The 24,118-nt window shown below is 37.5% G+C and overlaps 1 pseudogene; it reads left to right on the top strand.

The window, feature by feature from the left end:
- Positions 1-1,053: 1,053 nt before the first annotated feature.
- LOC141002540 (interferon-induced GTP-binding protein Mx-like) lies at positions 1,054-23,051 on the top strand (annotated as a pseudogene).
- The last annotated feature ends 1,067 nt before the right edge of the window (positions 23,052-24,118 follow it).

Below are 24,118 nucleotides of genomic sequence, written 5' to 3'. Positions count from 1 at the left end.
AAATGTCATCAAATCACATTTTGATGTAATAATCTTTTTTTATTTAAAGATACTCAGTGATGCCAAATATCAGAAAGAGGAAGACAGACAGGGGAGTCCCATTTCCTGTACTGGAAAGGGCTTCTGATGAGGTCAGACAGGGAAAGTCAGTCAGAGGAGTGGCCAAATCATATGGCATTTGACGGCTCACCTCTTTTTTGTCATGTAGTATAAAAAAAAAGGTAATCATTACTTAAAAACATGAAATTAATAGTCACAATAACATTACTGATAAATAATATTTTCCATTTTGACTATATGATTGATTCATTATGTATATTTTAGACATGTTACAACCGTCCCTGACATGTAAATATTTTATTTTATTGAGTTTGGTATTGAGTATTGTTTAAAATAACCCTGTGCACATACATTAGTCACTTATATTAAAATGCATGCACCAGATTTAGCAGAAAGCTAATTTCCATCTGCAGTCCTATATAATCTTTTTAATTACATTACTTTCTATTTTAGTATTAATTTATTGTCTCGGGCGCATTGTTTGCATTGAAAGGCATTTAATGTTGTGAAATGACTCCACAATCATGCAGGAATGCCTCTAAATATAGCTCCATGCACTCAGCTTAAACATGTGGTCAAATCCAAAATGTGACAGCCTTACCATTGTAAGTTTAGTTGCTATCCTTCCACTGGACAGTCACTGTCCACTGGAAGGATCTAGCAAATGGTTAGTTGCTCACAAGATACTTGAAATAACTGAAATGGCTAATCCATTAAATATTGCACAATGATTTGTCTCCATTCCTATCCATCCAAAACTGTATTTCGCTGGTGTGTAATGACTATTACAGGACAGTTAAAAGTGGTGTAGATTTATAATGTGTTTGTTCATAATTTGATTACAACCAAACACAGTGGTGATTGATGATGGTGCAGATTATAACTTAATTATGGATTCATACTTTCAGATAAAGAGACTGATCGAGACGTTCATCAAAAAAACAAGAAACTATCAGCTTGGTGGTTGTTCCAAGCAACGTGGACGTTGCAACCACAGAGGCTCTGAAGATGGCACAGGAGGTGGATCGTGATGGAGAGAGGACTTAGGGTAAATAGAGCAGATTTTGGAAAAGGGCCACTTTGCCAAGTTACTTTTATATAGCTCACTGTTTGTCTTTCTCTGTCTTAGGTATCTTGACCAAGCCTGATCTCGTGGACAAAGGCACAGAACGGACGGCGGTTGACATCGTCCACAACAAGTTCATCTACCTGAAGAAGGGCTACATGATCGACAAGTGCAGGGGTCAGAAGGATATCACAGAGAAGGTGACTCTTACTGAGGCAACAAGAAGAGAGAAAACCTTCTTCAAAGATCATGTGCATTTCCAGTAAGTTCATTCCTTCTGGTTAACAGTGATTTTGATGGGTTGTGTAGCTGGTACTCAGTAACTTCTTATTTTTGATGCAGCATTCTTTATGACGAAGGCCATGCCACTGTTCCTAAATTAGCTGAAAAACTCACACTTCAGGTGGTGCATCATATCCAGGTAAATACTTCTTGGTGCTTCAGCTTCACAGTTCACTACGGACCACTTTACCCACTTCATGCGTTAAAGTTTTGGCCCTGTGTGATTTGTAGATGTCTCTGCCTCGAGTGGAAGATCAGACTGAGAAGAAACTATTACAGACTTGTGCAGAGGTGGAGAGATTTGGTGACGGACTTCCATCTGATGCAGCCGAGAGACTCGTCTTTCTCATTGATGTGAGTTCACTACAGTAGCTGGCACTCTCAAATACTGCGCTGCCTAACTAAGAACCTTGAAAAACTAATTTTCCCCTCTTCTGTTATCTGATCCTGTTATACTTTAGAGAGTGACAGCATTTACACAGGAGGCCATCAGCCTCGCTACAGGGGAGCAAGTCAAAAGCCTCAAAATCTTTTCCGTACTAAGGCAAGTGTTTGCAGTGTGGAAAGGGACCATAGACCAGTATGGGGTAAAATGTAAGTGCATCAACATCTCAGTCATCATTTCACTTGTGATGTCTTTTGTTTGCCTTCAGTACTACAAAACTGTAATATGTAAAGTTAACTATTAAGTAAGGTTGTAAAATGTTGTTTTATAAATGCCATCTCCTTAATGATATGTAAAAGAGCAGAATTCTGACACATAGATAAACAAAACAATCATTTCCGACCCAACAAACATTTTTAATGTTAGGGTTAAATTCACAGTCACGATAATGTTTTTAAGGAAAAGTGATTATCAATTATGTTATCAGTATGACCTTTACATTTTGCTCCAGATTGCTGTAATGACTGCTATAAAGAGGCAGACATCCTGGGGGTGATGGAGGAAGAGTTCTTCAAGCTGCTCCTCCACGACGACTCAATTTGTGAGAAACGGAGGGAGTTGTGGCACCCCATCCCACCTTCTCAAAAAGGGGTCAGTCAAATCAAGACTAACGATGGAGGGAACAATGGTTGTGGAATTAGACATCATGGAAAAAGAGGAATAAAGAGGGGGGAATTAAAGGAGGGTTATAATCAGTTTAAAAATGTTCTGTTTGATTTCTTTCAATTTAATCTTACTGTTGTTCCTTTTTTTAATGTTAATATATGTTATTGTTCACATGTTCAGTCTTCTTAATAAATGTATTCTAAAACATTCTAACCAATCTACGTTTTTAAGAAGTCACTGGTACTCAGCTACGGTTTAAGAAGTCTATTGTCAGTGCTTAATTCTCTTTGTTGTTTATGTAGGCTCCCATACTTAACAGGCAAAAACGCAGGGGTCGGTCAATGTCCTCTATATCTAAGAAAGGACACAATATATTAGTTTAACCACAAATCACGACTAAATACTTCTCCATCTCAGCTCTGTGTATACTTGAATATATCATTTTGTTGGTATTAATGTCACGCTGCTTCTCCCTTCTGTTTGTTTGGGTTGGAGTATCTCCAGCATATGTGCAGCTACAGAAACCGTTCAACGATCAAAATGTTCACCTTTTTAAGCTCTTTCAGCCTTGTACTTTTAAGCTTTTTCAAATATTCAGCTTTCTGCCAATTCAGCTTTTGCAAATATTTAGCTTTCTGCCTTTTCAGCTTTTTCAAATATTCAGCTTCATATTCAGCTAGAGAAACTCTTAAACTATCAAAATATTCAGCTCCATGTTCAGCTAGAGAAACCCTTTCTGCCTTTTCAGCTTTTGAAAAATTCAGCTTTTTCTGCAAAATCTTGACCATTCATTCTTATAGTTTTATGCATTTCCGGCAGCACGTTCAGCAGATTTCCGAAATCACTTCAGCTGTCAGCATTCACACTGTATTTTCGCAGGAAATGCAATTTTTCTAGTTAGTGTGAATGCTTCAAAGCATTCACACTATTGTTCTTCTGGAATTTATTATTAGTGTGAATGCTTCAAAGCATTCACACTATTGTTCTTCTGGAATTTATATATTATTATTCCTGCTTCCGTACGTTTTTCAGCTCTCTTCTACTCCTACAAATTTTGAGCTACAGAAACCATTCAACTATCAAAATGTTCAGCTCGTTAAGGACATGATGGCATGTAATTTTGGTTTTTCTATCTTTTATACTTTTGGAAATATTCAGCTTTTTCTGCAAAAATTTTCCCATTCATCCTTATGGGGATTTTTTCAAATTTCATTCTGCTACTACTTCAGCATATGTTCAGCTATAGAAACCGTTCAACTATCAAAATGTTCAGCTTTTTAAGCTCTTTCAACCTTGTACTTTTCAGCTTTTTAGCTTTTCAACTTTTTCAAATATTCAGCTTTTTCAAAAAAAAATTAATATGGAAGCAAATGGGAAAATCTTCAAATCCTCTTCAAAACTCATCCACTTTCAACCTCTTCTGGTCCCTCATACTTTGAGCTAGAGACACCATTCCAACTTTAAAAGAGTCACAAGACCTTGAACTATTGGTCATGTATTTCAGTTTTTGAAAATCTTTTACGGTTTTGAAATAATCACAGTTTTAGTTTTAAGGATTTTTAACTGGTCTTCTGGTTTTATAATGGGTGTGTATTGCGTGAGCTAGAGTGCGTGACATCATCGCTAGAGTGGAGAGCAGCTGCAAAAACTTTAGAAAAAACTGTCTTCAGCTTGATTTGGGTCCCACATCTTTTACTTCACATAGACAATATATACATAGAAATGTAGGAAATCTTGTTGGCTTTCAGATGATGGTCTTATTTCAGATGTAGGACTTAAACTTTTGGCTGTAGAGGCCCTCGAGCAACAAGCACTCCAGCAACTCCCCCATAAGCCGCAGTGTTAACTTTGAGCCTAAATTTCTGGAGTGGAGCAGACGGTACCGGTTTTGTCTCTCGCTCTCATGCCCTCATTTTTCACTCTACAGAAATAAAAAAGACATGACTGGGTTCAGCAATGTCTCCTGTTACTCACTGTATACATATTTTGGCCATAATCATTACACTTTTTTCTAGACCTGCAGGTGTTTGGGAGGTGTTTTCCCATTCATTCTTATGGGGACATTTTCAAATTTCGTTCTGCTACTGCTCCAGCTTATGTGCAGCTACAGAAACCATTCAACTATCAAACTGTTTAGCTTTTCAACCTTTTCAGCTTTTCAACCTTTTCAAATATTCATCTTTCTGCCTTTTCAACTTTTTCAAATATTCAGCTTCATGTTCAGCTAGAGAAACTGTTCAACTATCACAATATTCAGCTTTTTCAGTCCATTAAGCCTTGTGCTTTTCAGCGTTTTCTGCAAAATCTTGACCATTCATTCTTATAGTTTTATGCATTTCCAGCAGCACGTTCAGCAGATTTCCGAAATCACTTCAGCCGTCAGCATTCACACTGTATTTTCGCAGGAAATGCAATTTTTCTAGTTATTAGTGTGAATGCTTCAAAGCATTCACACTATTGTTCTTCTGGAATTTATTAAAGTTATTATTAGTGTGAATGCTTCAAAGCATTCACACTATTGTTCTTCTGGAATTTATTAGTGTGAATGCTTCAAAGCATTCACACTATTGTTCTTCTGGAATTTATTAAAGTTATTATTATTCCTGCTTCCGTACGTTTTTTGGCTCTCTTCTAATCCTACAAATTTTGAGCTACAGAAACCATTAAACTATCAAAATGTTCAGCTCGTTAAGGACATGATGGCGTGTATTTTTGGTTTTTCTATCTTTTATACTTTTGGAAATATTCAGCTTTTTCTGCAAAAATTTTCCCATTCATCCTTATGGGGATTTTTTCAAATTTCATTCTGCTACTACTTCAGCATACGTTCAGCTATAGAAACCGTTCAACTATCAAAATGTTCAGCTTTTTAAGCTCTTTCAGCCTTGTACTTTTCAGCTTTGTAGCTTTTCAACTTTTTCAAATATTCAGCTTTTTCAAAAAAAAAATTAATATGGATGCAAATGGGAAAATCTTCAAATCCTCTCCAAAACTCATCCACTTTCAACCTCTTCTGCTCCCTCATACTTTGAGCTAGAGACACCATTCCAACTTTAAAATATTCACAAGACCTTGAACTATTGGTCATGTATTTCACTTTTTGAAAATCTTTTACGGTTTTGAAATAATCACAGTTTTAGTTTTAAGGATTTTTAACTGGTCTTCTGGTTTTATAATGGGTGTGTATTGCGTGAGCTAGAGTGCGTGACATCATCGCTAGAGTGGAGAGCAGCTGCGAAAACTTTAGAAAAAACTGTCTTCAGCTTGATTTGGGTCCCACATCTTTTGCTTCACATAGACAATATATACATAGAAATGTAGGAAAACTTGTTGGCTTTCAGATGATGGTCTTATTTCAGATGTAGGACTTAAACTTTTGGCTGTAGAGGCCCTCGAGCGACAAGCACTCCAGCAACTCCCCCATAAGCCTCAGTGTTAACTTTGAGCCTAAATTTCTGGAGTGGAGCAGACGGTGCCGGTTTTGTCTCTCGCTCTTGTGCCCTCATTTTTCACTCTACAGAAATAAAAAACACATCACAGGCTTCAGCAATGTCTCCTGTTACTCACTGTATACATATTTTGGCCATAATCATTACACTTTTTTCTAGACCTGCAGGTGTTTGGGAGGTGTTTTCCCATTCATTCTTATGGGGACATTTTCAAATTTTGTTCTGCTACTGCTCCAGCTTATGTGCAGCTACAGAAACCATTCAACTATCAAACTGTTCAGCTTTTTGAGCTCTTTCAGCCTATTACTTTTCAGCTTTTCAACCTTTTCAAAAATTCAGCTTTCTGCCTTTTCAACTTTTTCAAATATTCAGCTTTATGTTCAGCTAGAGAAACTGTTCAACTATCACAATATTCAGCTTTTTCAGCCTATTAAGCCTTGTGCTTTTCAGCTTTTTCTGCAAAATCTTGACCATTCATCCTTATAGTTTTATGCATTTCCAGCAGTACATTCAGCAGATTTCCGAAATCACTTCAGCCGTCAGCATTCACACTGTATTTTCGCAGGAAATGCAATTGTTCTTCTGGGATTTATTATTATTATTCCGGATTCCGTACGTTTTTTGGCTTTCTTCTACTCCTACAAATTTTGAGCTACAGAAACCATTAAACTATCAAAATGTTCAGCTTGTTAAGGACATGATGGCGTGTATTTTTCTTTTTTCTATCTTTTATACTTTTGGAAATATTCAGCTTTTTCTGCAAAAATTTTCCCATTCATCCTTATAGTTTTATGCATTTCCAGCAGCACATTCAGCAGATTTCCGAAATCACTTCAGCCGTCAGCATTCACACTGTATTTTCGCAGGAAATGCAATTTTTCTAGTTATTATTCCTGCTTCCGTACGTTTTTTGGATTTCTTCTACTCCTACAAATTTTGAGCTACAGAAACCATTCAACTATCAAAATGTTCAGCTCGTTAAGGACATGATGGCGTGTATTTTTGGTTTTTCTATCTTTTATACTTTTGGAAATATTCAGCTTTTTCTGCAAAAATTTTCCCATTCATCCTTATGGGGATTTTTTCAAATTTCATTCTGCTACTACTTCAGCATACGTTCAGCTATAGAAACCGTTCAACTATCAAAATGTTCAGCTTTTTAAGCTCTTTCAGCCTTGTACTTTTCAGCTTTTTAGCTTTTCAACTTTTTCAAATATTCAGCTTTTTCAAAAATAAATTTAATATGGAAGCAAATGGGAAAATCTTCAAATCCTCTTCAAAACTCATCCACTTTCAACCTCTTCTGCTCCCTCATACTTTGAGCTAGAGACACCATTCCAACTTTAAAAGAGTCACAAGACCTTGAACTATTGGTCATGTATTTCAGTTTTTGAAAATCTTTTACGGTTTTGAAATAATCACAGTTTTAGTTTTAAGGATTTTTAACTGGTCTTCTGGTTTTATAATGGGTGTGTATTGCGTGAGCTAGAGTGCGTGACATCATCGCTAGAGTGGAGAGCAGCTGCAAAAACTTCAGAAAAAACTGTCTTCAGCTTGATTTGGGTCCCACATCTTTTACTTCACATAGACAATATATACATAGAAATTTAGGAAATCTTGTTGGCTTTCAGATGATGGTCTTATTTCAGATGTAGGACTTAAACTTTTGGCTGTAGAGGCCCTCGAGCGACAAGCACTCCAGCAACTCCCCCATAAGCCGCAGTGTTGACTTTGAGCCTAAATTTCTGGAGTGGAGCAGACAGTACCGGTTTTGTCTCTTGCTCTCGTGCCCTCATTTTTCACTCTACAGAAATAAAAAAGACATGACTGGGTTCAGCAATGTCTCCTGTTACTCACTGTATACATATTTTGGCCATAACCATTACACTTTTTTCTAGACCTGCAGGTGTTTGGGAGGTGTTTTCCCATTCATTCTTATGGGGACATTTTCAAATTTCGTTCTGCTACTGCTCCAGCTTATGTGCAGCTACAGAAACCATTCAACTATCAAACTGTTCAGCTTTTTGAGCTCTTTCAGCTTTTCAACCTTTTCAAAAATTCATCTTTCTGCCTTTTCAACTTTTTCAAATATTCAGCTTCATGTTCAGCTAGAGAAACTGTTCAACTATCACAATATTCAGCTTTTTCAGTCCATTAAGCCTTGTGCTTTTCAGCTTTTTCTGCAAAATCTTGACCATTCATTCTTATAGTTTTATGCATTTCCGGCAGTACATTCAGCAGATTTTCGAAATCACTTCAGCCATCAGCATTCACACTGTATTTTCGCAGGAAATGCAATTTTTCTAGTTAGTGTGAATGCTTCAAAGCATTCACACTATTGTTCTTCTGGAATTTATTAAAGTTATTATTATTCCTGCTTCCGTACGTTTTTTGGCTCTCTTCTACTCCTACAAATTTTGAGCTACAGAAACCATTCAACTATCAAAATGTTCAGCTCGTTAAGGACATGATGGCATGTAATTTTGGTTTTTCTATCTTTTATACTTTTGGAAATATTCAGCTTTTTCTGCAAAAATTTTCCCATTCATCCTTATGGGGATTTTTTCAACTTTCATTCTGCTACTTCTTCAGCATACGTTCAGCTATAGAAACCGTTCAACTATCAAAATGTTCAGCTTTTTAAGCTCTTTCAACCTTGTACTTTTCAGCTTTTTAGCTTTTCAACTTTTTCAAATATTCAGCTTTTTCAAAAAAAAAAATTAATATGGAAGCAAATGGGAAAATCTTCAAATCCTCTTCAAAACTCATCCACTTTCAACCTCTTCTGGTCCCTCATACTTTGAGCTAGAGACACCATTCCAACTTTAAAAGAGTCAGAAGACCTTGAACTATTGGGCATGTATTTCAGTTTTTGAAAATCTTTTACGGTTTTGAAATAATCACAGTTTTAGTTTGAAGGATTTTTAACTCATCTTCTGGTTTTATAATGGGTGTGTATTGCGTGAGCTAGAGTGCGTGACATCATCGCTAGAGTGGAGAGCAGCTGCAAAAACTTTAGAAAAAACTGTCTTCAGCTTGATTTGGGTCCCACATCTTTTACTTCACATAGACAATATATACATAGAAATGTAGGAAATCTTGTTGGCTTTCAGATGATGGTCTTATTTCAGATGTAGGACTTAAACTTTTGGCTGTAGAAGCCCTCGAGCAACAAGCACTCCAGCAACTCCCCCATAAGCCGCAGTGTTAACTTTGAGCCTAAATTTCTGGAGTGGAGCAGACGGTACCGGTTTTGTCTCTTGCTCTCGTGCCCTCATTTTTCAATCTACAGAAATAAAAAAGACATGACTGGGTTCAGCAATGTCTCCTGTTACTCACTGTGAACATATTTTGGCCATAATCATTACACTTTTTTCTAGACCTGCAGGTGTTTGGGAGGTGTTTTCCCATTCATTCTTATGGGGACATTTTCACATTTTGTTCTGCTACTGCTCCAGCTTATGTGCAGCTACAGAAACCATTCAACTATCAAACTGTTCAGCTTTTTGAGCTCTTTCCGCCTATTACTTTTCAGCTTTTCAACCTTTTCAAATATTCATCTTTCTGCCTTTTCAACTTTTTCAAATATTCAGCTTTATGTACAGCTAGAGAAACTGTTCAACTATCACAATATTCAGCTTTTTCAGCCCATTAAGCCTTGTGCTTTTCAGCTTTTTCTGCAAAATCTTGACAATTCATTCTTATAGTTTTATGCATTTCCGGCAGCACGTTCAGCAGATTTCCGAAATCACTTCAGCTGTCAGCATTCACACTGTATTTTCGCAGGAAATGCAATTTTTCTAGTTATTATTATTAGTGTGAATGCTTCAAAGCATTCACACTATTGTTCTTCTGGAATTTATTATTATTCCTGCTTCCGTACGTTTTTTGGATTTCTTCTACTCCTACAAATTTTGAGCTACAGAAACCATTCAACTATCAAAATGTTCAGCTCGTTAAGGACATGATGGCGTGTATTTTTGGTTTTTCTATCTTTTATACTTTTGGAAATATTCAGCTTTTTCTGCAAAAATTTTCCCATTCATCCTTATGGGGATTTTTTCAAATTTCATTCTGCTACTACTTCAGCATACGTTCAGCTATAGAAACCGTTCAACTATCAAAATGTTCAGCTTTTTAAGCTCTTTCAGCCTTGTACTTTTCAGCTTTTTAGCTTTTCAACTTTCTCAAATATTCAGCTTTTTCAAAAAAAAAATTAATATGGAAGCAAATGGGAAAATCTTCAAATCCTCTTCAAAACTCATCCACTTTCAACCTTTTCTGCTCCCTCATACTTTGAGCTAGAGACACCATTCCAACTTTAAAATATTCACAAGACCTTGAACTATTGGGCATGTATTTCAGTTTTTGAAAATCTTTTACGGTTTTGAAATAATCACAGTTTTAGTTTTAAGGATTTTTAACTGGTCTTCTGGTTTTATAATGGGTGTGTATTGCGTGAGCTAGAGTGCGTGACATCATCGCTAGAGTGGAGAGCAGCTGCAAAAACTTTAGAAAAAACTGTCTTCAGCTTGATTTGGGTCCCACATCTTTTACTTCACATAGACAATATATACATAGAAATGTAGGAAATCTTGTTGGCTTTCAGATGATGGTCTTATTTCAGATGTAGGACCTAAACTTTTGGCTGTAGAGGCCCTCGAGCGACAAGCACTCCAGCAACTGCCCCATAAGCCGCAGTGTTAATTTTGAGCCTAAATTTCTGGAGTGGAGCAGACAGTACCTGTTTTGTCTCTCGCTCTCATGCCCTCATTTTTCACTCTACAGAAATAAAAAACACATCACAGGCTTCAGCAATGTGTCCTGTTACTCACTGTATGCATATTTTGGCCATAATCATTACACTTTTTTCTAGACCTGCAGGTGTTTGGGAGGTGTTTTCCCATTCATCCTTATGGGGACATTTTCAAATTTTGTTCTGCTACTGCTCCAGCTTATGTGCAGCTACAGAAACCATTCAACTATCAAACTGTTCAGCTTTTTAAGCTCTTTCAGCCTGTTACTTTTCAGCTTTTCAACCTTTTCAAATATTCATCTTTCTGCCTTTTCAACTTTTTCAAATATTCAGCTTCATGTTCAGCTAGAGAAACTGTTCAACTATCACAATCTTCAGCTTTTTCAGCCATTAAGCCTTGTACTTTTCAGCTTTTTCTGCAAAATCTTGACCATTCATTCTTATAGTTTTATGCATTTCCGGCAGTACATTCAGCAGATTTCCGAAATCACTTCAGCAGTCAGCATTCACACTGTATTTTCGCAGGAAATGCAATTTTTCTAGTTAGTGTGAATGCTTCAAAGCATTCACACTATTGTTCTTCTGGAATTTATATATTATTATTCTTCTTCCGTACGTTTTTTGGCTCGCTTCTCCTCCTACAAATTTTGAGCTACAGAAACCATTCAACTATCAAAATGTTCAGCTCGTTAAGGACATGATGGCGTGTATTTTTGGTTTTTCTATCTTTTATACTTTTGGAAATATTCAGCTTTTTCTGCAAAAATTTTCCCATTCATCCTTATGGGGATTTTTTCAAATTTCATTCTGCTACTACTTCAGCATACGTTCAGCTATAGAAACCGTTCAACTATCAAAATGTTCAGCTTTTTAAGCTCTTTCAGCCTTGTACTTTTCAGCTTTGTAGCTTTTCAACTTTTTCAAATATTCAGCTTTTTCAAAAAAAAAATTAATATGGATGCAAATGGGAAAATCTTCAAATCCTCTCCAAAACTCATCCACTTTCAACCTCTTCTGCTCCCTCATACTTTGAGCTAGAGACACCATTCCAACTTTAAAATATTCACAAGACCTTGAACTATTGGTCATGTATTTCACTTTTTGAAAATCTTTTACGGTTTTGAAATAATCACAGTTTTAGTTTTAAGGATTTTTAACTGGTCTTCTGGTTTTATAATGGGTGTGTATTGCGTGAGCTAGAGTGCGTGACATCATCGCTAGAGTGGAGAGCAGCTGCAAAAACTTTAGAAAAAACTGTCTTCAGCTTGATTTGGGTCCCACATCTTTTACTTCACATAGACAATATATACATAGAAATGTAGGAAATCTTGTTGGCTTTCAGATGATTGTCTTATTTCAGATGTAGGACCCAAACTTTTGGCTGTAGAGGCCCTCGAGCAACAAGCACTCCAGCAACTGCCCCATAAGCCGCAATGTTAATTTTGAGCCTAAATTTCTGGAGTGGAGCAGACAGTACCTGTTTTGTCTCTCGCTCTCATGCCCTCATTTTTCACTCTACAGAAATAAAAAACACATCACAGGCTTCAGCAATGTCTCCCGTTACTCACTGTATACATATTTTGCCCATAATCATTACACTTTTTTCTAGACTTGCAGGTGTTTGGGAGGTGTTTTCCCATTCATTCTTATGGGGACATTTTCAAATTTTGTTCTGCTACTGCTCCAGCATATGTGCAGCTACAGAAACCATTTAACTATCAAACTGTTCAGCTTTTTAAGCTCTTTCAGCCTATTACTTTTCAGCTTTTCAACCTTTTCAAATATTCAGCTTTCTGCCTTTTCAACTTTTTCAAATATTCAGCTTCATGTTCAGCTAGAGAAACTGTTCAACTATCATAATATTCAGCTTTTTCAGTCCATTAAGCCTTGTACTTTTCAGCTTTTTCTGCAAAATCTTGACCATTCATTCTTATAGTCTTATGCATTTCCAGCAGTACATTCAGCAGATTTCCGAAATCACTTCAGCCGTCAGCATTCACACTGTATTTTCGCAGGAAATGCAATTTTTCTAGTTCTTCTTCCGTACGTTTTTCAGCTCTCTTCTACTCCTACAAATTTTGAGCTACAGAAACCATTCAACTATCAAAATGTTCAGCTCGTTAAGGACATGATGGCATGTAATTTTGGTTTTTCTATCTTTTATACTTTTGAAAATATTCAGCTTTTTCTGCAAAAATTTTCCCATTCATCCTTATGGGGATTTTTTCAAATTTCATTCTGCTACTACTTCAGCATACGTTCAGCTATAGAAACCGTTCAACTATCAAAATGTTCAGCTTTTTAAGCTCTTTCAGCCTTGTACTTTTCAGCTTTTTAGCTTTTCAACTTTTTCAAATATTCAGCTTTTTCAAAAAAAAATTTAATATGGAAGCAAATGGGAAAATCTTCAAATCCTCTTCAAAACTCATCCACTTTCAACCTCTTCTGCTCCCTCATACTTTGAGCTAGAGACACCATTCCAACTTTAAAATATTCACAAGACCTTGAACTATTGGTCATGTATTTCAGTTTTTGAAAATCTTTTACGGTTTTGAAATAATCACAGTTTTAGTTTTAAGGATTTTTAACTGGTCTTCTGGTTTTATAATGGGTGTGTATTGCGTGAGCTAGAGTGCGTGACATCATCGCTAGAGTGGAGAGCAGCTGCAAAAACTTTAGAAAAAACTGTCTTCAGCTTGATTTGGGTCCCACATCTTTTACTTCACATAGACAATATATACATAGAAATGTAGGAAATCTTGTTGGCTTTCAGATGATGGTCTTATTTCAGATGTAGGACCTAAACTTTTGGCTGTAGAGGCCCTCGAGCGACAAGCACTCCAGCAACTGCCCCATAAGCCGCAGTGTTAATTTTGAGCCTAAATTTCTGGAGTGGAGCAGACAGTACCTGTTTTGTCTCTCGCTCTCGTGCCCTCATTTTTCACTCTACAGAAATAAAAAACACATCACAGGCTTCAGCAATGTCTCCTGTTACTCACTGTATACATATTTTGGCCATAATCATTACACTTTTTTCTAGACCTGCAGGTGTTTGGGAGGTGTTTTCCCATTCATCCTTATGGGGACATTTTCAAATTTTGTTCTGCTACTGCTCCAGCTTATGTGCAGCTACAGAAACCATTCAACTATCAAACTGTTCAGCTTTTCAACCTTTTCAGCTTTTCAACCTTTTCAAATATTCAGCTTTCTGCCTTTTCAACTTTTTCAAATATTCAGCTTCATGTTCAGCTAGAGAAACTGTTCAACTATCACAATATTCAGCTTTTTCAGCCCATTAAGCCTTGTGCTTTTCAGCTTTTTCTGCAAAATCTTGACCATTCATTCTTATAGTTTTATGCATTTCCGGCAGCACGTTCAGCAGATTTCCGAAATCACTTCAGCTGTCAGCATTCACACTGTATTTTCGCAGGAAATGCAATTTTTCTAGTTAGTGTGAATGCTTCAAAGCATTCACACTATTGTTCTTCTGGGATTTATTAAAGTTATTATTATTCCTGCTTCCGTACGTTTTTTGGCTCTCTTCTAATCCTACAAATTTTGAGCTACAGAAACCATTAAACTATCAAAATGTTCAGCTCGTTAAGGACATGATGGCGTGTATTTTTGGTTTTTCTATCTTTTATACTTTTGGAAATATTCAGCTTTTTCTGCAAAAATTTTCCCATTCATCCTTATGGGGATTTTTTCAAATTTCATTCTGCTACTACTTCAGCATACGTTCAGCTATAGAAACCGTTCAACTATCAAAATGTTCAGCTTTTTAAGCTCTTTCAGCCTTGTACTTTTCAGCTTTTTAGCTTTTCAACTTTTTCAAATATTCAGCTTTTTCAAAAAAAAAATTAATATGGATGCAAATGGGAAAATCTTCAAATCCTCTTCAAAACTCATACACTTTCAACCTCTTCTGGTCCCTCATACTTTGAGCTAGAGACACCATTCCAACTTTAAAAGAGTCACAAGACCTTGAACTATTGGTCATGTATTTCACTTTTTGAAAATCTTTTACGGTTTTGAAATAATTACAGTTTTAGTTTTAAGGATTTTTAGCTCGTCTTCTGGTTTTATAATGGGTGTGTATTGCGTGAGCTAGAGTGCGTGACATCATCGCTAGAGTGGAGAGCAGCTGCAAAAACTTTAGAAAAAACTGTCTTCAGCTTGATTTAGATCCCACATCTTTTACTTCACATACACAATATATACATAGAAATGTAGGAAATCTTGTTGGCTTTCAGATGATGGTCTTATTTCAGATGTAGGACCTACACTTTTGGCTGTAGAAGCCCTCGAGCAACAAGCACTCCAGCAACTCCCCCATAAACCGCAATGTTAATTTTGAGCCTAAATTTCTGGAGTGGAGCAGACGGTACCTGTTTTGTCTCTCGCTCTCGTACCCTCATTTTTCACTCTACAGAAATAAAAAACACATCACAGGCTTCAGCAATGTCTCCTGTTACTCACTGTATACATATTTTGGCCATAATCATTACACTTTTTTCTAGACTTGCAGGTGTTTGGGAGGTGTTTTCCCATTCATCCTTATGGGGACATTTTCAAATTTTGTTCTGCTACTGCTCCAGCTTATGTGCAGCTACAGAAACCATTCAACTATCAAACTGTTCAGCTTTTTGAGCTCTTTCAGCCTATTACTTTTCAGCTTTTCAACCTTTTCAAATATTCAGCTTTCTGCCTTTTCAACTTTTTCAAATATTCAGCTTCATGTTCAGCTAGAGAAACTGTTCAACTATCACAATATTCAGCTTTTTCAGTCCATTAAGCCTTGTACTTTTCAGCTTTTTCTGCAAAATCTTGACCATTCATTCTTATAGTTTTATGCATTTCCAGCAGCACGTTCAGCAGATTTCCGAAATCTCTTCAGCTGTCAGCATTCACACTGTATTTTCGCAGGAAATGCAATTTTTCTAGTTATTATTATTCCTGCTTCCGTACGTTTTTCAGCTCTCTTCTACTCCTACAAATTTTGAGCTACAGAAACCATTCAACTATCAAAATGTTCAGCTCGTTAAGGACATGATGGCATGTAATTTTGGTTTTTCTATCTTTTATACTTTTGGAAATATTCAGCTTTTTCTGCAAAATTTTTCCCATTCATCCTTATGGGGATTTTTTCAAATTTCATTCTGCTACTACTTCAGCATACATTCAGCTATAGAAACCGTTCAACTATCAAAATGTTCAGCTTTTTAAGCTCTTTCAGCCTTGTACTTTTCAGCTTTTTAGCTTTTCAACTTTTTCAAATATTCAGCTTTTTCAAAAAAAAAATTAATATGGAAGCAAATGGGAAAATCTTCAAATCCTCTTCAAAACTCATCCACTTTCAACCTCTTCTGGTCCCTCATACTTTGAGCTAGAGACACCATTACAACTTTAAAAGAGTCACAAGACCTTGAACTATTGGTCATGTATTTCAGTTTTTGAAAATCTTTTACGGTTTTGAAATAATCACAGTTTTAGTTTTAAGGATTTTTAACTGGTCGTCTGGTTTTATAATGGGTGTGTATTGCGTGAGCTAGAGTGCGTGACATCATCGCTAGAGTGGAGAGCAGCTGCAAAAACTTTAGAAAAAACTGTCTTCAGCTTGATTTGGGTCCCACATCTTTTACTTCACATAGACAATATATACATAGAAATGTAGGAAATCTTGTTGGCTTTCAGATGATGGTCTTATCTCAGATGTAGGATCTAAACTTTTGGCTGTAGAGGCCCTCGAGCAACAAGCACTCCAGCAACTCCCCCATAAGCCGCAGTGTTAACTTTGAGCCTAAATTTCTGGAGTGGAGCAGACGGTACCGGTTTTGTCTCTTGCTCTCGTGCCCTCATTTTTCACTCTACAGAAATAAAAAAGACATGACTGGGTTCAGCAATGTTTCCTGTTACTCACTGTATACATATTTTGGCCATAATCATTACACTTTTTTCTAGACCTGCAGGTGTTTGGGAGGTGTTTTCCCATTCATTCTTATGGGGACATTTTCAAATTTCGTTCTGCTACTGCTCCAGCTTATGTGCAGCTACAGAAACCATTCAACTATCAAACTGTTTAGCTTTTCAACCTTTTCAGCTTTTCAACCTTTTCAAATATTCATCTTTCTGCCTTTTCAACTTTTTCAAATATTCAGCTTTATGTTCAGCTAGAGAAACTGTTCAACTATCACAATATTCAGCTTTTTCAGTCCATTAAGCCTTGTGCTTTTCAGCTTTTTCTGCAAAATCTTGACCATTCATTCTTATAGTTTTATGCATTTCCGGCAGTACGTTCAGCAGATTTCCGAAATCACTTCAGCCGTCAGCATTCACACTGTATTTTCGCAGGAAATGCAATTTTTCTAGTTATTATTATATCTTCCGGGTCAGAAAGTTTGGCCCTTAACTCCTTCAACATTTTTCAACGTATTCACTCCATTCAAACACCAAATATTCATCTCAATTGGGAATCGACCGCGTCTATTTTTCTCATTCATATCGTTCATAATTTCAGAGATATTCAACGTTTTTCGGCCATTTTTTCCCATTCAAGCAGATGACGGAATGTTCAAAAAATCCCACATTTCACACTTTTTCAAGAATTTTCAAAGCTCATCTAATCATTCACACTTCCAGATAGAAACTCCATTCAAACTCTGAAATATTCCACTATTTGTCTACATTCAAGCCTGTATTTATCTTTCTCACAGCATTCATACTTTTTGCACAGTCGCAGTTCAAACATTGGTAACTTTTCAGCCACTTTCAGATTTTTGCATTGGTGTGTATGGGGTGGAATGTTGACAGCCAGAGTGGAGGAGTCAACTGACAGAGTGGGGAGCAGCTCAAAAAAATTCAGAAAACCTCGTCTTCAACTCGCGCTTGCTTCCACAATTTTCACTCCAGCAGAAAAATGACGACATCAGCTTGTAGGAAAACTTGTGCTGGTCGCTAGAGTGGTTCTCTGGAGGCAATCGGACAAAAACTTTTAGCTCTGTGGGTGTTTAACTGACAGGTACACCAACCAACTGCCGCATTAACTCCCATGAAACTGATAGGAAAAATATCTGGAGGCAGGCAAACACATCCACTTTTCTGAACTGCTCCAGAAGACACATTTTTGACCACATACACAGAAAAATTTCACTAAATGTTTACAAGACTCTCATAGTTTCGACCATATCATTATTTGAGCGATAGCAGTTACTGTTTTGGATGGAGAGGCATGCTAATGTGAGGTGAGCCTCAGCTAAAATCACTATTAAATCAACTCTCACAGTCCGTTACCGCGACCACCCTGGTTACCATCACTGTGGCAACAACACAGAGAGAGACAGATTTATCAATGAGTCAGTTTAATACACCCAGTGATATACAGACTATATTTCCCAACATTTTAACTATATTTAACTATTATCTTTTCATTCATTCAAGCCAGAATCTCCATCTAAATATTTAAATGTTCCCAATCACTGATACATTGACATTTATTTCACTTTTCAGTCCCATTCAGAGTATTTGATTCATTCTCACTGTAACATCTCTTCATACTCCTGTTTGGCTCACAGCTTATATTCTATTTTTAATCCTTCATTCTCACCCACCTATTAGGAAGCTTCATTATCTTCAGACAAGACTTCAAATAAATTCAAGCCACCAGTTCAGTTTGGCCTCAGCTTTTCGAAAAAACCCTAAATTATTTCAGTTTTTAGATATTCTGGACATTATTCAAAGTTTTTAATGCCAGCAATCCGCATTTGGCGTCAGCTCTTCAAAAACCTTAAAATATTCAACATATTTCATATATTCATGACATTATTCAAAGTTTTCAACGCCAGCAATCCGCATTTGGCGTCAGCTCTTCAAAAACCTTAAAATATGCAACATATTTCATATATTCTGGACATTATTCAAAGTTTTCACAGCCAGCAATCCGCATTTGGCTTCAGCTTCTCAACAGGGAGCATTCACAACCACAAGTTCTTCAGAACTTGCCTTCTCTAGTATTTGTATGTAATATTCTGTGTTCCAGAGATTCAGGGTTGAGTATTATTGGTTTATATTCTGCTGATACCTTTTGAAAGGGGTTTACAAATTTGTATAAAGGATTGAGAGATTCTGTGTACTTTACAGTGTGATAACATTGCCTCGGTGAAGTTTAAAGGCACTTGCCTGATTTTTGGTTTTTTACTTATTGCTGAGATTAAAGGGCAACTATTTGATTTTTCTGAAATACTTTAACTTGGGTTATTAATACTCTAAAAGAGATTAACATTTGTGTTTATTAATTAGTCTTATTTTACCATTACATAAATATTTTGATTGTGTGAATAAATAATTCCTTCATTTTGATTCATGATTCCCTTTGTGTCAAGTTAATAAATAGTGGTTAAAAATTAATAAATAGTGTTTAAAGCTTAAAAAGGTTGTTTAAAAGCAGAGGTGCAACGCGTAAAAACATTAACATCCGGTGTCATATTCAGTTCATGGTATCTGAGGAGTTCGTCAGGGAAGCTGGGTTACAGGCCATAACAATTAAAGCAGCAGTACAGTTAATAGCATCAGACATAATAAAGTGAAAGAACCCTTAGTGCTGTATCTTATAGCAGGGATACTTAGAAAGCGCTACAAATATATAAACATTCAACTGGATTATGCAAACTGTGAACATTTTATTTTTTATTTTATTTCATCACTTAGAGAAAAAAAGTGGTGCAGCAGCGCTCTGGCAGCACAGCACCTATGCACAAAAGTTATGTGCAACAGTCTGAACACCAGGTAATGGGGCATTTTTTAATACTATATCACCTTTAACCCTATCTTTTCAAAAGGTTTTCCAGCAGAAAACATCTCATAAAACCACCTAGACGGTCTTACAAGACAGAATATCACCTTCTATGCACATAGATGAGGTTAAATACACAAATTATTGAAAAACAAAGTGCACTCAGAGCACGGGCTGATACAGTCAGTCTGTTCGCTAAAGCGTCCATTGCTACATCCTGCAAAACCACGGCCATCCGGAAAAAATACTATGCACATCCCATTTCCCTTGATTGTTGTTTCCTGAACTGAAAGTCATTCTTGTCCGCCATCTTGCAGGCCTTCCCAAAGCTCTTATTTGTGCTCTGAGGAGTGAGGAGCGATCTTTGAGGAGAGACGAGCGAGGACACACAAGAGCTGCCTTCACAGAAGTCTTTTTACAAGGATATCATTTATTGATTGGATGCCGCAGTGGATCAGACTGATCTGATACATCACAACATGACTGGAGTTTCATACGGGAGTGAAGATAACAGATTAAACTGAAGTTTTATATTTAGTTTGTTTTCTGATTCACCAGCGAGTTCAAATGCGTCAGCCTGACTGTAGGAGAACAAAAGGACCACAAACAACTTTCTTCATTTATTACAAACATTTTTCTTTTCATGGTGTTTTAAACACGTGAGGCTAATCATTCCTGATCATTCCTAATCATTCAGTTTTCTCTCAAGTATTTAGCCTAAAAATAGCTTCCAGTGTTCAGAGGACACAATAATCACATTCTGGGTTATTCAATGATGATTTCACAATCAGAATATCACTGAATACAGAGGCAGATAATGAATCAATAGATAAACACATTCTGCCAGTTGAAATGGTTCCTGTGCCTCTGAGCAGATACAGTACACAGTATAAATACACAATACACAGTATAAATACACAGTACATAGTAAATACACAATACACAGTATAAATACACAGTACACAGTAAATACACAATACACAGTATAAATACACAGTACACAGTATAAATGCACAGTACACCGTATAAAAACACAGTACACAGTAAATACACAATACACAGTATAAATACACAGTAAATACACAGTATAAATGCACATTACACAGTATAAATACACAGTACACAGTATAGATACACAATAAACAGTATAAATGCACAGTACACAGTATAAATACACAGTACACAGTATAAATACACAATAAACAGTATAAATACACAGTACACAGTAAAAACAATACACAGTATAAATACACAGTAAATACACAATACAGAGTATAGACACACTATACACAGTATAAATACACAATACACAGTATAAATACACAATACACAGTATAAATACACAGTACACAGTATAAATACACGGTACACAGTAAATACACAATACACAGTATAAATACACATACACAGTATAAATACACAATACACAGTATGAATACACAGTATAAATACACAGTACACAGTATAAATACACAATACAAAGTATAAATACACAGTACACAGTAAATACACAGTACACAGTATAAATACACAATACACCGTATAAATACACAGTACACAGTAAATACACAGTACACAGTATAAATACACAATACACCGTATAAATACACAGTAAATACACAGTATAAATACACCGTATAAACACACAGTACACAGCAAATACACAATACACAGTATAAGTACACAGTATGTACTGTGTATAAATACACAGTGCACTGATAACACTATAAATGTTACAGCCTGTCAAGTTATGTGGTGGACTTGTGTGTTTTTTGGTGTCTTTTTCTGTTTGTTGTGTTTGCAGAGGTGCGGTGAGAGGCTGGGCGGACTTTCACCTCACGGAGCTGCGGATGCACACGCACACCTGCGGCAGGTTGGCAATCAGTGTCTGCTTAAAAACCTTGGTCTTCACGCTACCTTCTGCCAGATGATTTCGAGCTCTCAGCACCTCTGCAGCCAGCACCCTCACCTCGAGCTCAACCTGAGCCTCCACACGCCACCTGGTCCACCAGCGCTACAGTGAGCAACCTCTCCTCCAACACCTCTCCCCTCTCCGACGGACTCTCCGGCCGGAGTTTTGCTACATCCTGTCCTGCATATTCCATTGTTGAGATTTCAATAAATCTGCCTGCACTCAACTTCTGCCTTGCTGTCTGCTTTTGGGTCCTGCCCGCACCACAAAGCGTAACAATGAACTGCAAAAAGACACATTTGCTTTTACCATGGTGGTGATGCGCGGATCACAGGTATTTTTAAGGAAACCATTGAAAATCCGTGGATTGGGTGGTCCAGGTCATAAAAATTTTCACTGGTGAGTGAAATAATACATATCATTAATGAGGAAAGCATTACATTACCTGCACGACAAGCAGCAGAAACAATATAAATGCGTCTCTCGAATAAGAGACCTGTGTGCAATTACGCAATCAATAAAGTTGAACTTTATTGATTGTTTAAATACCTCGACAATTGTTAGTTTTGTGTTATTATTAAAAAAATATATAGATAATGTTTAAATGGCTACATGCATTTTTGGCAAGGAGCTGTGTGCAGACAAATTCATCTGACGTCTCTACAGCTGTTAAAGCCAACTGACAGCTGTTCCAGCTGGCAACCATCATCAGAAAGTTGTTGCTTCACGTGACACCTCAGAGGAAAGGACATCTCATTTCTCTTAAAACATATTTCCTCGTTTCCTCTCTCCTCAGATGGTTTCCTCGCGTCTCTCTATGAATCCTTGGTGGAATGGACTAAGGCGCAAGTGAAGGATACATGGGTGCAAATTACGTGAAATGGGATGTACCCCAAATTTATAGGGAGTCCCAAACCTTGGAACCAACATGGCTTTAAAGTCTGTCAATCCTCTGAGTTTGTTAATGCCACTGTACAGTTACACGGTGGTTACAATTATATATTTCATTTAGCGGTAATGGAGTAATATAATGTGTTACTAACAATATTTCAGTAATATATTACTACAGTTATGTCATGTAACATGTTGCAATCCGCTTTACCGACCAAAGTGAAGCGTTTATTGCTGTTTTTTTTTATTGCCACACACCATATCAATATAGGCTGTTTTTTTTATTAATATAAGCTGTGCATGTGTTTAATAGTCTTATAGCTGAGCCTATAAGTTCTTTGTTCAGTCTCTGTGTGACTGAAATAAGTTGTATTTCGTAGCCTAATGATGAAGCCTAATCCTCTGAGTGCACTTTAACTTACATTCTTGAATCACATATGACCATGCATTCCTTGTTCTGTGGACTAAAATAAAAAGGCATAGAAAAATAGATTTTTGTCTTGTCATGCCATTATAGCCTAAAAAATAGAGGGTATAGGTCTATTGTGCCTACAACTAAAAATATTTATTCCTATCTCATAATATATCAGACTGTGATCCTTTGTCTGCCTGTTCATCACTGAGTCCAAGGCCATTCCTTTATTTAAAAAGATATAGACTATTTAGTTGTTCTCCTCCAGCCCCTGCAGAGAGGTCGTATCTTCCCCTGTGCCTAATCCCCATGTGTCTCACCTGTCTAACCTTTTTTCCTCATTCCTCTCTTCCCTGTGTCCACAGGCTGCACAACCATCACTAACACATGCTTCCCTCCTTCCCAGCATCCTTTCCCTTTTCTCTTCCTGTGCCCTTTCCCCCCCACTAACATAGCTTCTGCGGCTACCCCCAGTTACTCCTTTCCAGCAACCACTACCAGCCACACCAATGCGCACACAGCCACTGCCACCTCAGGCCAGGGCTCGTCCACTGCCAGTCTTCCCCAATTTCCTCCTTTTCTAGCCCTGAACTCCTCCCTCCCCCTCAAAAGGGGGAGGCCAGTCCTCTACTAGGGTGGCAGGATGGTTTGCAATAACTTCAACAACCTGGGTTGCAAGGCATCTAGCTGCCGCTTTCTCCACACCTGCTCTTTCTGCGGCGGAGCCCACACCAGGTCCACTTGCCCTCACAACCCCACCTAACACGCACTCTGACTAAGCCAATACCTCTAAACCCCCATCGACATCACCACCTCAAAGTCCGCTCAAAACACCACCCTGACCAGTCAGTTCGTCCACTTCCTCACCCACGTTTCCACTTTCGGTTTCCACCCAGGCATCAACGTTATCACCAACTCCTCATTCATCTGCACTAAGCACCAGCTCCTCTCCCTGCTTGGACACCTCAACCTGGCCGTTCGCACCAGCCCTCAAAGTCACAAAGTCAACGTATCCAGTCATCATCACCGCACTTGGTGGCATGAGTTCCCTCACTTCTTATTCCCGAAATTCAAATCCTTGGCACAAGATTTGGATTCTCACCCTTCACCAGTCCCTCTGTTTTCAGCACCATCCACATCTAAACCCCCAGTTCTTCCATCTCTTCATCACATCTCAGCAAACAATCTTGAACTGCCGGTCTCCTCGACTCTGATATCCGACGAGCCCATATCCCAGTAAACCTTTTTAGGAATAATGAAGCCATGCAAATCAATCGAGACGTACCCCCATTCTAAGTCTCAACCTCACTGGTTCCTAGACGGTCCAGAAACTCTACAACCTTATATGATCCCCTCTCCTCCATCTTGATCTCGACCCCCCCCCCCCCTTTATCCACCGATCTCGACCCCCTCCTTCCCATAGCCCAATGCACTAAACCCCCCTTTCCGTT

The sequence above is a fragment of the Pagrus major genome, chromosome 9 (genome assembly GCF_040436345.1).
Source record: "Pagrus major chromosome 9, Pma_NU_1.0".
NCBI classification, from domain to species: Eukaryota; Metazoa; Chordata; class Actinopteri; order Spariformes; family Sparidae; genus Pagrus; species Pagrus major.
The sequence above is the reverse complement of the archived record's forward strand: the minus strand, read 5'-3'. Positions and strand labels throughout refer to the sequence as shown.